Here is a 13,719-nt window from a genome sequence, read left to right as displayed (position 1 = left end):
CACTAGGACAATGTAGTTGTTGGGTTTTTTAATCTGTACTTAACATGGATTCCTATGTCCTAAGACATTAATTACCAGATGTTTTGGTTATTGAAATACCCTGCAAATAGCTAATAAGCATGTTAAAACTTTAAGACACCACTGCACAGAAAATACTGGGACTTCTGTTGCCAACTTCACCTCTTGGTGAAATAAACAGAATTCACAGGAAGCTGTCAAACACCATGGTTTTCTTTTGATGTTTGTAATTTTTTTATGTTTTTTTCCCGTGGTGTTAGTTTAATATATTGGCCTTTTATCCCCCCTTTTTTTTTTTAGTAACAAAACGTTATGGATTATCACTTTTTAATGTAAGCGAACATTAGGTAATTTAATTATTGTTGTGAAAATGTGCTCCCAAATAAATGAATGGGAAATTCCCTGCAGAGGTTTTGTTATTTTTCATTCAAAGCTCTCATCAAAATATCTGTTGCAGTAGTTCTGCTTTTTTTAGTCTATCTTTTTTTCAGTCTGTTCTTTCTCTCCCTTCAGCTAAGGGACATGAAAACATGAAACATGAAAAATCTCCTGTTCCATTTGAAATAATAACACTGTAAGATGAACATGTCCTTTTGAGGTCTCCAAATACAGCTGAACAATATGAAACATGGCAAAGGGGGTTCTTTTACTTAAACATCCTATTTGTATTTAATTCTGGCATATCAATAGATGTGTATGTATCGAAATTAGTGGCATTTGATAAGAGAGCTACATAGCAGAATCAGTGAGTTAACTATGAGTTATGCACAATGTGCATTTTCTCTGAAGTTCTGTTAATGCCATTGCATAATTGATTTCTCATTTACAGATTCAGTAAAAACTTAACTTTGTGAAATAAGAAATGGTTAATGAACCTAAAACTATCTGGTGAAAAATGTTAAGAAAAAGATATTGAAAATCACTAAGATTTATATGTGCAACCTGGCTTCATTCTTTTTTGTTGATATTATAATTCTTAGCAATTCATACACATATAAAATTATCATTTCTTTAATAAGATTTATTTTCTAAAAGGATATTAAATATTGTATGTAATTTGTGGATTAAAACCAATTCTTAGTTTAATTTCCCTCACTGTTGGGATGGATGACAAAACTCATAGAAGCGCAACAAATTTGTGCAAGTAATTTTCATATAGTATCTTGAAATATATTTTTTCATTTGAAGATAAAAGTAATATTAGAGGAGTAAAAGCAGTGTAAGTAATTATTTGTCACATTATTTGTCCATGTGCATTCCCACAGGCACTACCCAGCCAACAGAGATTTTTAAAAATGGGAATAAACAGGGAAATTTACCCTTTTGAACCATGCAGATTCAATTCAAAGGTAAATGCAAGTGCTCAGTGTGGAGGTAACACCAATACCTCATTCTGCATTCTGCAATGTTATTGACCAGATGCTTAGCTGATGACATTTATTTTATCACCAGCTGAATTGGTATTTATCATAGCACCATTGAAATCAATGAAGCCCTGGCAATTTACACCAGCTATTGATCTGCTTCTGGACCTCTAATGCTCATCATGGCTCATCTCACCTTCCAATTTTGCATATTTTCTCACACACACAAACACTTATAGAAATTATTACAGGCATAACTACCTGATTTATGATCACTATCAGACACTAAAAATATGCTTTAAAGTACGCTTATAGTTAGTTGCATGTAAATTCAAAATTCAGGAAAAAAAAAAAAAAAAATGAGCCATCTACATGCAAAAATCCCTGCTAATTACATTGGTACAAATAAAAGGTCGGTAACAAAGTTTGCAGCCTAGACATGCTATAATAAATTTTATGTTACGATCTTTCGAAAAAGGAACATTCAGTCCCATGTCTGATACTCAAATCTATACATTGACCTATATGTCAAAGACACAATGACACTTTACAGCGGTTGTAATCTTGGTCTGCTGTGCTTCCTTCTGGCATAAAAGGCATAAAATTGAGCCACACACTTGCTGTAAATTCAGGACAGAAATAGCTGGATTTTCTCTGCCACCTGAATTTTCCCCTCTCAATTTAGCAACACCAGGCATTCAGCATTTATGAGATTAGTGTTAGAATGATGCCATTTAAATAATAAATGTGGAGTCCTTAAGTTTGTGTGCTTGAGGTACTTAGGTTTTCTGCTATACAGCTGTAAAAAAACAGTAACTTTTTTTTTCTTAATGGCAGTTGATAATACTGGCAACCAGAGTTAATACTACTAGAGCTAAATTAACAACAGATTCATGAAAGACTATATGAGCTGATAGTACTTTAATTGAATTGTTAAAAAAAAAAAAAAAAAAAAAAGACAAATTTTGGATTTAGTGATTCTGTTCTGTAGCTGTGAAAGTCAGTGACTATTCACTGTTGACATTATTGAAAGAAGGATAGATTCAGAAATCCATGCATGAACTCCTGTGAGAGACATAGCTGAAGAGCTATTGCACAGTTTCTAAGAGCCTTTAGATGTTTCCAGATCTCCCTGAGTTACAGAGCTCTCTGTACTTCTGCAAAAAGGAGTGTGCATGATCAGGTGTTCATGCTTAGTGACTGAATACTGAGCATACTTTCCAAAAAGATATGTCACTGTGATACTGCAAGGTCAAACCTCAGCTAGTGTATCTTATTTTTCAGCAAGTCTTATAAGCTTGGTGCAAGCACCATGTCAGTGTGGCCACATGGCTCTGGGCTGGAGCATCATTGCATCTCTTTGGTGTGAAGGACAGGAAAAAGAAAACTTGTGGCTGCAGACCAGCAACTGGCTAGACCCAGTACCTGACATAAATTTTTCCTGCAATAAAACAAGGGGTGGGGCAAAACTAATCTTCTGGAAGAAGGCAGTTTGGGAGAGTGAGATGTATAACACACCTATTTCCTCCATTAATTTGTAGAAACAACTTCAGTGATAATTTAGAGCAATTCAGACTATATGAAAGGTCCTAGAAATAATAGATGGTTCCTTTGTCACCAAGTACATTTTCAGAAGTCATGCAATATTTTACCAATTGATGATTGTTGTATAGTATTACTTTTCTACTTTTCACAAGGTTAATCCTATGTAGTAATGAAATTTGGCTAAGCAGAAGAGTAAATTTACATATAGGTAAGTCTACATCAATGTCTTCGAAATGGAAACTTGGATCTTCTCTAAAAAAGGTGAGTAACATCTAAAACCAATTACTCCTGGCCAGCTAGTAGAGATTCCTGTGTTAAACTGTGTTGATTTTTTCTTTAACATTCATCAGTTTACCATAAATATATTTTTTTCTCCCTAGTCAGTAAATGGAAATGGAGTGAGTGTACCATGACAGATCATCATAGAAGATGAAGATAATATGAACCATTGCTTTCTGTCCATGAATCATGACTTCAGTGGCCAAGAACAGAAAAAGTAATACAAGAAAAATAGCAAGCCTTATTTATCTATCTATCTATCTATCTATTTATTTATTTATTTATTTATTTATTTTGCTGGTTTCTGTAGGCACGTTCTGGTATCTTGATTCTTTCAAGGCTCACCAAAAAAAAAAAAAAAAAAAAAAAAAAAAAACAGGAAAGGATACAATCATAACTGCCACAGCCAGGAGCCTTGTTGGGAGTTTTCCTCTTTCCTTGTCTAGGATGAAAAAGCATGGTTAAGTTCATGAAAGGAGACCTCCAGAAAACCACTCCCAGCTGTAGCTCAGAGACACACCACATAACTGTGAAAAACACTTGCAAATTCTGCTGTGCTTGACCAAAGAGTGAATATAATACATGTATTTTCAAATTTAATAAAATTTTGGTAACGTTTCTATATTTTGCATTCTATTAACTTCATTTAAAAAAAAACAAAACAAAACAAAACAAAACAAAACAAAAACATTTAATCCTTTTTTCATGAATACAGTATATCTTAAATGTAAAAGAGATACTTAGTTACTAGAATTTGGACTGTGTTGTAATACTTCTTGTGACTTTCCCTTTGTCCTACATTTCTCTTGGTCCATTTTACAACTCAGTTCATTTTATTATTATTATTATTTATTTATTTATTTATTATTTTATTTATTTATTTTGACTGGAAACTGTTTTTATTAAGTTGCTTCAATATGGACTACTGTTAGGTGCAGTTTGTTCTAACTCTCTCATTCATTCATCACTTACACAATTATGTTATCCAATCCTTTCAGTTATAATTTATTTTTATTTTTTCTTGCTTCCTTTAAGTTTCTGTTGTTTTTTGTTTGTTTGTTTGTTTGTTTAACTTTCTGTGACAAGTTCAAGTTTATTCTTTTTCATGCCCTTTCTCATCATTGTTACTATTGTCTCACACAAATGCAAATATTTGGAATATTTTAAATAGCTGCTCACTTATTTTTATCAGTCTTTTTGTTCCTTCTGAATTGGAATTTTGGTTTATCTTGTTTTTATCACAGTTGGATATCCAGGGCTATTCATAGATAATCTCTTCTCTGTGAATGTGGTGTTTGGGTACAAACGCTTCTCAGAACAGCTTGGGAGACCCATGGAATCCCAGCCACAGCAGTACGGCTAATCTGGATGGGACTGGAAATCCACCTACTCTAGTATCTCTGGTGTCTAGCATGGCCAAGACCAGTTGCTCAATGGTAGGTAGAAAAACTCCTTCAGTTAATGATAGGCACACACTAGGAAGATCACAGCCATCACTGAATTAGCCTCACACACATGCCAGATGGTAATTTTCCCTTTGAAAGATGCTGGAGGTACAATTTCACAGACAAAAGCAAACCTAGACCTAAGGCAAGCAGATGCCTCCAGACATAAGCAATGACTTGTAAATTCTGCTGTTTGTTAAATTAAGAAGATTAAAGAGGTTATAAGTAGTTTGTAGCTCATGGCCACACTTCAGACAAGTGTTGATGTATTTTTCCCAGCTGCGCAGACACTACGACCTCTGTCTGCAGTGAAGTGGGTTTTGTCAGGGTGTCTGTATCTGTTACAGCCATTCCACTGAACTAAGCTCACAGTGAGCCCACCACAGTAAACAGCAGAGTTTCCACTGACTGCACCTGAGAAAAATGTGCGCTTTCAATATCAGAAGGGAATGAGCTACAGGTGTGTGGAGCATCCAATTTAATTTGCCACTGTTTTGCAGCTTTAAAGAGCTCTTCATCCTCTTCTTAAAGAGTAGGAGGGTGGCTTGACAGTTTGGATTCTAGCATGGGAGGTGTGCTTGCTGTTAGATTTCTGTTTGGATGTATATTATCAGGATGAAATTCTTCTTAGTTATCAGCATAGGGATGCTGACTGTACCTTCTAGTGAAGTTAATTGATGGAGGAATTTTGGTACCAGATAAGTCATATTCTAGAGGTGCCTGTCTTTCCCTGGTGACTAATGGGGGAATCAAAAGTGGATGAATTAAATGCTGTCCTTTCTCTCCCTCAGATTCACTTGACTATGAAATCTTGAAACCCTTTTATGCAATCAAGCATTCTCTTCTCATTTTATACATGTATGCAATTGACATTTTTGAAGTTGTTTAGATCAGAATGATAGCTTTTTACACCCATTGATTATTACGACAGTGCCTATAGCTGGGAATAAGACCAGCAGTGATAAGAATTAAATAGCAAAGGCTATGAAACAGTATGAAGTAATGAGCAATCCTCACTTTGAAAACTTCATATTATAGAGGCTTTCCAATGACAAGCAGAGCTAGTTGCCTACAGCATCTGTAGTGCAGAAGGCATTTCAGAACAGATTTTGCCTTGGGATGATGGGTAGATGAGATAGTGGTTCTTGTCTTATTTCTTTCACCTCTCTAAATAGCTTTAAGATTACTAATAATTAAGACATAGATAATTGGCTCACTAAAAATGTTGGTTTCACAGCACTGTTTTATTCTGTGTGATAGTACTTTGTGAGGAATAAGCTTAGTCAGGAGTGAGTTAATGAAGTGGTAATGCAGAAAAACAGAAATGCTGTAGGGGAGAGAAAGATGGGGGTGAGGGAAGAGAGATAGAGAAAGGAGATGCTAAGCCCCTAGAGGTGAATTTTGGGGATGAAACCATTACTGAGCAGTCTGGAACACCAACAGAAATGGGGTCCTTTCGTAGCACTTGGCAAAACTGATACGTTTTACCACTTTGAGCATCTTTGAAGTTGGCTTGTTCTTCTCAGAAGTTAGCATGGATTTAGCTGTGGTTAGCACTCAGTATCTATATTTAACAAAAAAAAAAAAAAAAAAAAAAAAGACAAGATGTCTCTTCTGGTCCAGTGGGGTCCTTTTTTTATGTAGTAGGGATTCCTCTTTTTCATCCTAGTTTTGAGTGTTTTTAAGCTTCAAACCTTTGTCAAAGGACTAAAAGAGGTGGTAGGAACAGCAAGAGAATTCACACGTGAAAAGGATATGGTTTTCATTTTCAAAAATTGCCCAAAATCTGAGGGGTTTTGTTAGTTGCAAGCAGCATAATAACTTATTTCTGTCAGCAGCCTCTAGTCATAATGTGAGATAACTGAACTATTTTAACCTGTGTTGAGCATGAAGATGTACAATAGACAAATCGATATCAAGCACTTGAAGATGGGTTTACATGAGCAGTTTTAGATTTCCGTGTGGTTTCTGACATCTATTTGACAAGCACTTAAGACTACAAGATTTATAGAAACATGTTTTAGAGCTATATCTCATTGAAATCATTGTGAACTTGTTTTACTGGAGAGAGGACTGATTACTGTCCTGTGAATCATCAATGTTTTGAAGAGAACTTTGCAAAATGTGATCAGTAATGTCTTAGGAGGTACATGAATGCCTTAGCTGCTTTTGTTCAAACCTCTGATCCTCATGCTGTGTGTTGCAATCAGATTAACTGAAAAAACTCAAAACAACAAGAACAAACCAGATAAAACTGATAGCAATATTTGCTCTTCACTGAGGTCAAAGAGGTGTAAAAGCTGACAGTTATTGATGGTTTCATTGACTATGAAACTACTAAACATTATCCATTTAGGAGAGATCAATATGAAAAGCATCAGCTAATGGGGACTACCTGTGGTGCAATCACAGGGCTTATACCCATCCTGTTGATCTGCAAGGCTGATCAACAAAAAAACTGGTTTCTCAAAAAGAACAGAGGTCAAAGCTAGAAAACTAAATTTTAGAGAACAGCTGTGAGCATTCATGAGACTCATTGACTCTGGTATCTTACAGTAACTCTTTATTTATTTATAGATTTTCATGGAATTTGCCATTCAGTTAACCTTTACAATAGGTATAGCAGACTTTGGTTTACAGTAAAACTGTTTGGATTAAGGATTGGTACAACTACGTTTGTTTCACATCTGTGGTCTTATGTACTAAGGAAATAAAGACAGCAAATTAAATCTTTGTAAATCTTTAAGAAAAAATAAATATATATATTTTCCGTGGTTAAAATTTTAATCAATTTTGGCTTGCTGCTGACCTTCACTTACAGATGTTACCACAGACCTGCTGTGTTTTTTGCCATAAACCAGATGACAGAAGCCAGAGCATTCCAACGTTTATTTCCAAAGTAGAACACGTGTAGCTACTTCATCAGCCTCTTCATTCCTGTGGTCTGTGATAATCCCTCAGGTAGGTGCCAAATTTGTTTCCTGAATGTTCATTCTGGGTCTATGTTGCTATGGTCAGAGTTTTTTTTGTTGTTGTTGTTTGTTTTTTTTATGGACATAGAAAAATTATAGTATCATAAACAGCTGAACTTGGAATTTGCAAACTGCAAATCTTTGGCACCCTCTATAGCAAACTATACAGGATAGGCTGTATATTCTCTCCCAGAATGTGAAATTTATTTTTAAAATGAGATCAACTAGAAATAGTCACATAGAAGAAAAGTCTTATTAAAAGTCAGAGAAAGAAATGCTATAATAATTTCACCATTCTTTTTTTGTTGGTTTAAAAAATAGCTATTTTTCATATTTCCTCTGGTCAAATTTAGCAGTATCTTTTAAGTAGTCTGCAGAAATATAATATATAATTTTTTCAATTATTGCCAAATTCTATTGCAGTTATTGTGAATGAAACAGTTTTACTTCACATGTCTACAACAAGTAAAAAGGAAACAAAGAGTGGCCATGAAATACTGTGTTCTGTAATCTCAGCTCTGACCAAGTATCATATACAGACCCGAGATGCCTAATCACAAGATTAATCCTCCAATGTCTACAAGCTCTTTCAGCTGCAACATGAACAAGCAGCAAGCTCAGACTCAGCTGCTTTGAATTACATCAGCAGCAACAACCCTATGTGTTCATGCTCTGAGATGTGGAATTCCTGCAATGTGATGGTACATCTGACCCGGGCAGGGGAGGTGAGTGGATGTGGTACCTGACTTGTTTTCACTGCCATGCAACCACCTGTGGATGATGGGCAGAGGCAAAATGGCACAAACCCATTCTGTTAGTGCCAGCAGTCTCACTCTTGCTTCTTTACTAGATTGCTCTTGTTTTCCTTTGAGAGAGGTTTGTAACATATGAGCTTGTGCCCAATTAGGCAAGAGTTAAAAACAGCAATTAAAAATACTAACATTTAATTTTAGAAAGTGGAGGCAGACTGGAATAATCCAGAGCAGACAGCAGGGTCAACAACAGACATGGTCTGTAAATTGACTCTGTCTGGAGTGAGCAAACTAGGTAACTGCTGATTAGGCAGGTCTTGTGATGTGCGTTTTGTGAAAACAAATTCAAGCTGCAGCCTTCCATACCCAGTACGGCTGATGATGGGTTGTTACTTAAAGGTCTGGCAAAGCAGCTTTCAGATCCTGAGCCTGTCAGAAAAAAAACAGCATGAGGGGACACAAATAATGAAAACAAATGTACACGGAGAACTGGACAGATAACACCAGTGTAGAGGTCAACACTGTGATATGCCCTGAAATGTATTGCAGGAAACTGCAAAGTCAAAGCTGACCCAGGACACCAAAATAGTTTCCATGTGTTTATTACTTGCTGTGCTTGGGCCCCGGTGGGGCAAACAGTATCAGTTATGTTTTTCTTTCCCCATGCAGGGTGTCACGGTTTTAAGATGCTTCCTATTGCTAGAGAGACTGTAAAATTGCACTGACAGGTATAAGTGGTTGGAGAGGGGGGAAAAAAAGGTAGCAACTAGTGATAGCCATGCCAGGGGAGGTTGGAGAGAATTTACAAATGTCATGGCCAGCCGGAGCACTGCTGATGTGCAAAGCATGGGTCAGCACCAGCAATCACCATGGTGGTGCTGGGGGTTTCAGCTATTCCTGCACACCTTAGTGACTACAGGACCTTTTCCTATTAATTCAGCATGAAGATAGCTTTCAGACAGTGCTTAATGAATCACTTCCCTTACAAATGAGTAGTAGAAAACATCCTCTAATCAACAGAACCCTCTCATTGATGCTTTTTTCTTTTTTTTTTTTTTTTTTTTTTTGCAGGTGTTTAAAAAAAAAGTCTTATTTCCAGCTGTTGCATATGCACAATTCACAAAATAGCTGAGAAATCGGAAGCAATCTTATGAATTTCTAGTCAGACCTTTCTGACTTGGAGATGGGACTGAGTAGAGGAAGGTAATAAAATGGGGATACTTGGTTGATTTACTTCTTGTGAGTATGAGGTCTCAGACTGGCACTAGGAATAATTCTTAATTTTTTTTAAGAACAATAATTCTAGTGTACTTGAGTGAAGTAGTTACTAATTTTACAAAAAAAAAAAAATCACAAAGAAACAAAACCTGTAGGCAAATCTACTATAATTATTACTTGACTCACTCTGCAAAAGGCAGCTGCTGTAATTTTACATGCACTTCCAGCATCAGCTGCTGAGCTTTGGAAGACCAGCTCTGCCAGCCTGACATCGCAAAGAAATACAGAAGAATGGAAAAAGTGGCATCGATGCTTCAATAAGTGAGATTTTTTCCTCTGAGTCAGCATGAACAAAATGCCATGGAAGTGTTGGAGGATCTAGGAGGCACAACTTTTAAATAGATTTAAAATCAGCACCCACCTTCTCACTGAGAGGGACACTCTCCAGTGCACAGATAATTACCTGTATGTGGTCATATCCTTCAAGGGATCCAGACTCACAGTGGGAAAATACAGAAGAATTTTGGTTGTTTGCTATATGTGGGAGCTTAATAAACACCACTGGATATTTCTACATCACACAAACTAGTTCCAAAGGAAGAAGTTGAGATCTCTTAAATAGGACTCCTGTTGTAGCATTGGACCTTCATCCAGAGAAGTTCTCTGCAGGCTCCTGTCCAGTGACAAGTAAGGTTTGTGCCTTTGTAACATTGTGCCCCAAAGTCATGGCTCTTATCACCTTTGTGGTTAAGCCTTTAACCCAGATGTAACTTCTGGTGGTCCAGCTGTCTTGCTGCCAGCAGCTGAGTCCTACAAAAATGTTCATATTCCAAATTAGACAAGGAGGAATTATAGGCTGGAATTAAATCTGCGTTTCCCATTTGGCTTTGTTCTGATCCACAATTGTTCTCACAGTACAGTTAAAAATAAAATGACCTCTTTCTTTTTCTAACTGCTGTCAAAATTGTCATTCCCCACCAGATGCCCTAACTTCCAACTGCTTCCCGCTGGTACTGCTGCCCCTGTTGTCTCTCAGTCCAAAGAGCTTCTGAACAAGAGACATGCTTTTATGGAGCCTGGCAAAGCTTCAGAAGGGAAAAGGAAAAATCAATACCGCTTCAAAGCAAAGTCTTTGCTTCAGTGAATATGACATTTGCCCTTTCTTCACTAGTGGGAAAAACAACAAGGACACTTACGCCAGCAATGGAAATAGAATGAATGACAACAGAGAGACCTTCCAGGTTTGACTTGTAAAGGGAAATGACTTTATAGTCATTGTCCCTATTTGGTGACATCAAAAGCAGGTGTAGGGTGTTAGGTGGTGCAGTCTGAGAATGAAGGGGAAAGTAGCACAAAGTCAAAGAGAAGAGTTGAAAGAATTTAGAACAAGTAATAATGGACTCAGCTGAAAAGATGGAGAATAAAAGACAGAATAAAGGTGAAGTCCATTGCTGCACAATCAAATCAACTACAAAATGTCACCTGAAAATGTGGGCCACAATACTAAAAGGACTTACTAGAAAGTTTTACACCATTTCAACAGCTTCACAGGTACTGAAAATGACCAGAGAATTTCAGTTTGCCAATGAATGGCTTCTTGCTAAGGCTGAAGCAGGTCAGAAATTTTCCAAGAGAAGTTTCAAGTACCAATTAAATAAATGAATGTTTCTACAAAATCAAAACAACTTTGAAAACCCCTCAGTGATGGTTTTTGGAGGGGGTTACAAAAATTTCAAATAAATGTAAAACTTACAACTCTGTTTCAATTCATTTTCATATTCAAATTTTCATTAATTTAATTTCCGTTTAATTCTGACTGCTTTTTGTTTCCAGTTCTTTTTGTTTCAAAACTAGATGCTTGTTCCAAGTCCCTAATTTCATTCTGCTTTGACTATGCTGCTTCTTAGTTAGTTTTCCAAGTTGTTTTGTTTTGATGTTTCTACTGCTGTGTCATTTCTTCAAATGCAACTTTGCAGACTGCTTTCTTTTAGAATAAAATGCATTGTTTCAATAGGCGCTGTGTCTTGGTTTGAAAATACTCTTTTGTTAAATTAAGAAAAAAAAAAAAAGAAAATAAAAAAGTATTTTCCTTACGTGAAGCTGTGCAAGCAGCTGCCACCAGCAGTGGATAATTTACAGCACCTACCTTCCCCCGCTGAGAGGGGATCCTGGGTCAGATGCTGTTGTTGCAGTCATGTAATGGAGCAGACTTCATCCTTGGTGAATCAAATAGCACGACTTCTGAGGAGCACACTCATAGTGTAGCAGGACAGTCATGTACTCATACTCTGACCCCTGTACTTGTGCTGGGTGAGAGTTCTGCAGCTACAAGAATCAATAAAAATGTATTGATTTCTCTACACTGTCATAAAGCTTGTCTGCTCTTATCTGCGGTTTGCAAGCTGAAAAAGAAGACTGTAAAACTACAATTGTCTTAGACTTTCTCTCTTTTTATCACCCCCATTTTGAGCTCCTTACACCAGAGACAAAGATCTGTTTCTGACAAAGCCACCCGGCCAGGGAGCCATAGCCCCAGTTGCTGTATCACAGCATCCTACTCTCCTAACACTTTGTGTTGAGAAAACAGCTGCTTTTGAAGCTTTCTAAGTAAGAAGTGTAGGGGGGATATCCCCAAAGAGTCAAGGTGACTGACTTATCTGGGGCTTAACTCATCCCTCTACATGCAAGAAATGGTAGTCAAGGACATGTAAAAATAAATTGAAGAGGTTGGTGTCTCTCTGGGTATTCCAGATTCACATAAAGTTATTTTTTCTTGGTCATTTCAGCTCCCTTTGCAATGGTTTGATGTTTTCTGTTCTAGGAAGAAGATAGGTAGCCATCTGAAGAAAATAGGAATGTCCTCCATTGTTGAAAGCTGTCCCAGTGGTACAAATGAATTGGGAGGAGGTTGAAGTAGTGTTTTCAATATTTAATTTCACAGCAACTGTCACCTAAAGCCATACATGTCAATAAATGAATAGGTAGATGTCTTCCTTTGGTATTCGTGCAGATTATTTGGGAAGCTTGGTTTCAAACTTCTGGGCATGGATGTCAACCAAGTAGTCAGTCTTGGTTGAATCCCAAAGTCCTGATAAAACACCCACAGCACGCCCACAGAGCAAAGAGGTCAGGAAAGATTCACCCAGAAGACAGAGCCACTAGACCCTTACACACTGCAGAGCACAATTTTATGATTTCCATTATTTCGTTGGCTAGGTCAGCAGTATCACTAAACAACCATGTTAGAGTGTTGCAGAACAACAAAAATGTGAACAGAAGTGAAGTATCTTACAGCATTTAAAAGCATCAGCTTTGGATGCTTTTGTTTCTGTGGAGGATGAGGACTTTGACACTCAGCTATTCCTATTGATAAGGTCCCCAGCTGCACTAATTTTAATAAAAATATGTGCAGTATGGCAGATAAAGCTGCAATGAGTGACAAATACATGTGACCACTACTCGAATGACCAACTGCATAAATATCATTATCAATATTTAAATTGTGAGTTACTGAAGGTAACATATTTTTGGCACATAATACTAGTAGCCACTGCTTTCTGCTCTATCAGCTGAAGGGCAAGAGAGACCTGCTAACAAACAGGAAAACACTGTGATTTGTCTGCCCCACTGCCATTTGTGACTTTCCCTGCAATGCTGGTTTCAAGCACATCATTTTAAGAATATGACATTATAAGGTTACACTGCTGGGGCTGTTGCAATCAGGATGTTGACACAGGCTCACATGCACTGTTTGTGATTAGTGCAGTCTGCAGCTGATAATATACAGAAGGAAAAGCCTTAGATCTGAGCCATAGCCTTGCAACAGAATAGGACAGCATAGCCTTTACATGCAAGCCAATATATCCTTTGGGTTTTGGGTAGGCTTTAAAATATGTTTATTCAAAGGAAAAAAAAATACAATTCTTCCTAAATAAACATATATAAACTCACATCTCTTCCCTCCCTTCCTCTCAGGCAGAAATCAGGATTCTGTAGCCCACAGATCACCGAGTCATGTTGAAGCACAGAAAATATAGCCCAATCAAGCCAGTAAAACAACCCAGATTTTAGAGATGAAGGTCTCTAAATTAAGAGTGTTGTGCTGCTGACCCCCAGGCTGTTAAAG

At 37.1% G+C, this 13,719-nt stretch overlaps 1 long non-coding RNA gene across 1 annotated transcript; it reads left to right on the top strand.

Annotated features, from left to right (window-relative positions):
* The first annotated feature begins 1,137 nt into the window (after positions 1–1,137).
* LOC311441075 lies at positions 1,138–11,793 on the top strand. The gene is made up of 6 exons (XR_014695782.1): positions 1,138–3,423; positions 4,451–4,642; positions 7,473–7,612; positions 8,047–8,348; positions 9,447–9,578; positions 9,821–11,793. It is a non-coding gene; the product is annotated as an uncharacterized lncRNA (long non-coding RNA).
* The last annotated feature ends 1,926 nt before the right edge of the window (positions 11,794–13,719 follow it).

This window comes from Aythya ferina (genome assembly GCF_964211825.1).
Source record: "Aythya ferina genome assembly, chromosome: 9".
NCBI lineage: Eukaryota > Metazoa > Chordata > Aves > Anseriformes > Anatidae > Aythya > Aythya ferina.
Note: the sequence above shows the minus strand (reverse complement) of the source record. Positions and strands in the feature narration are given on the sequence as shown.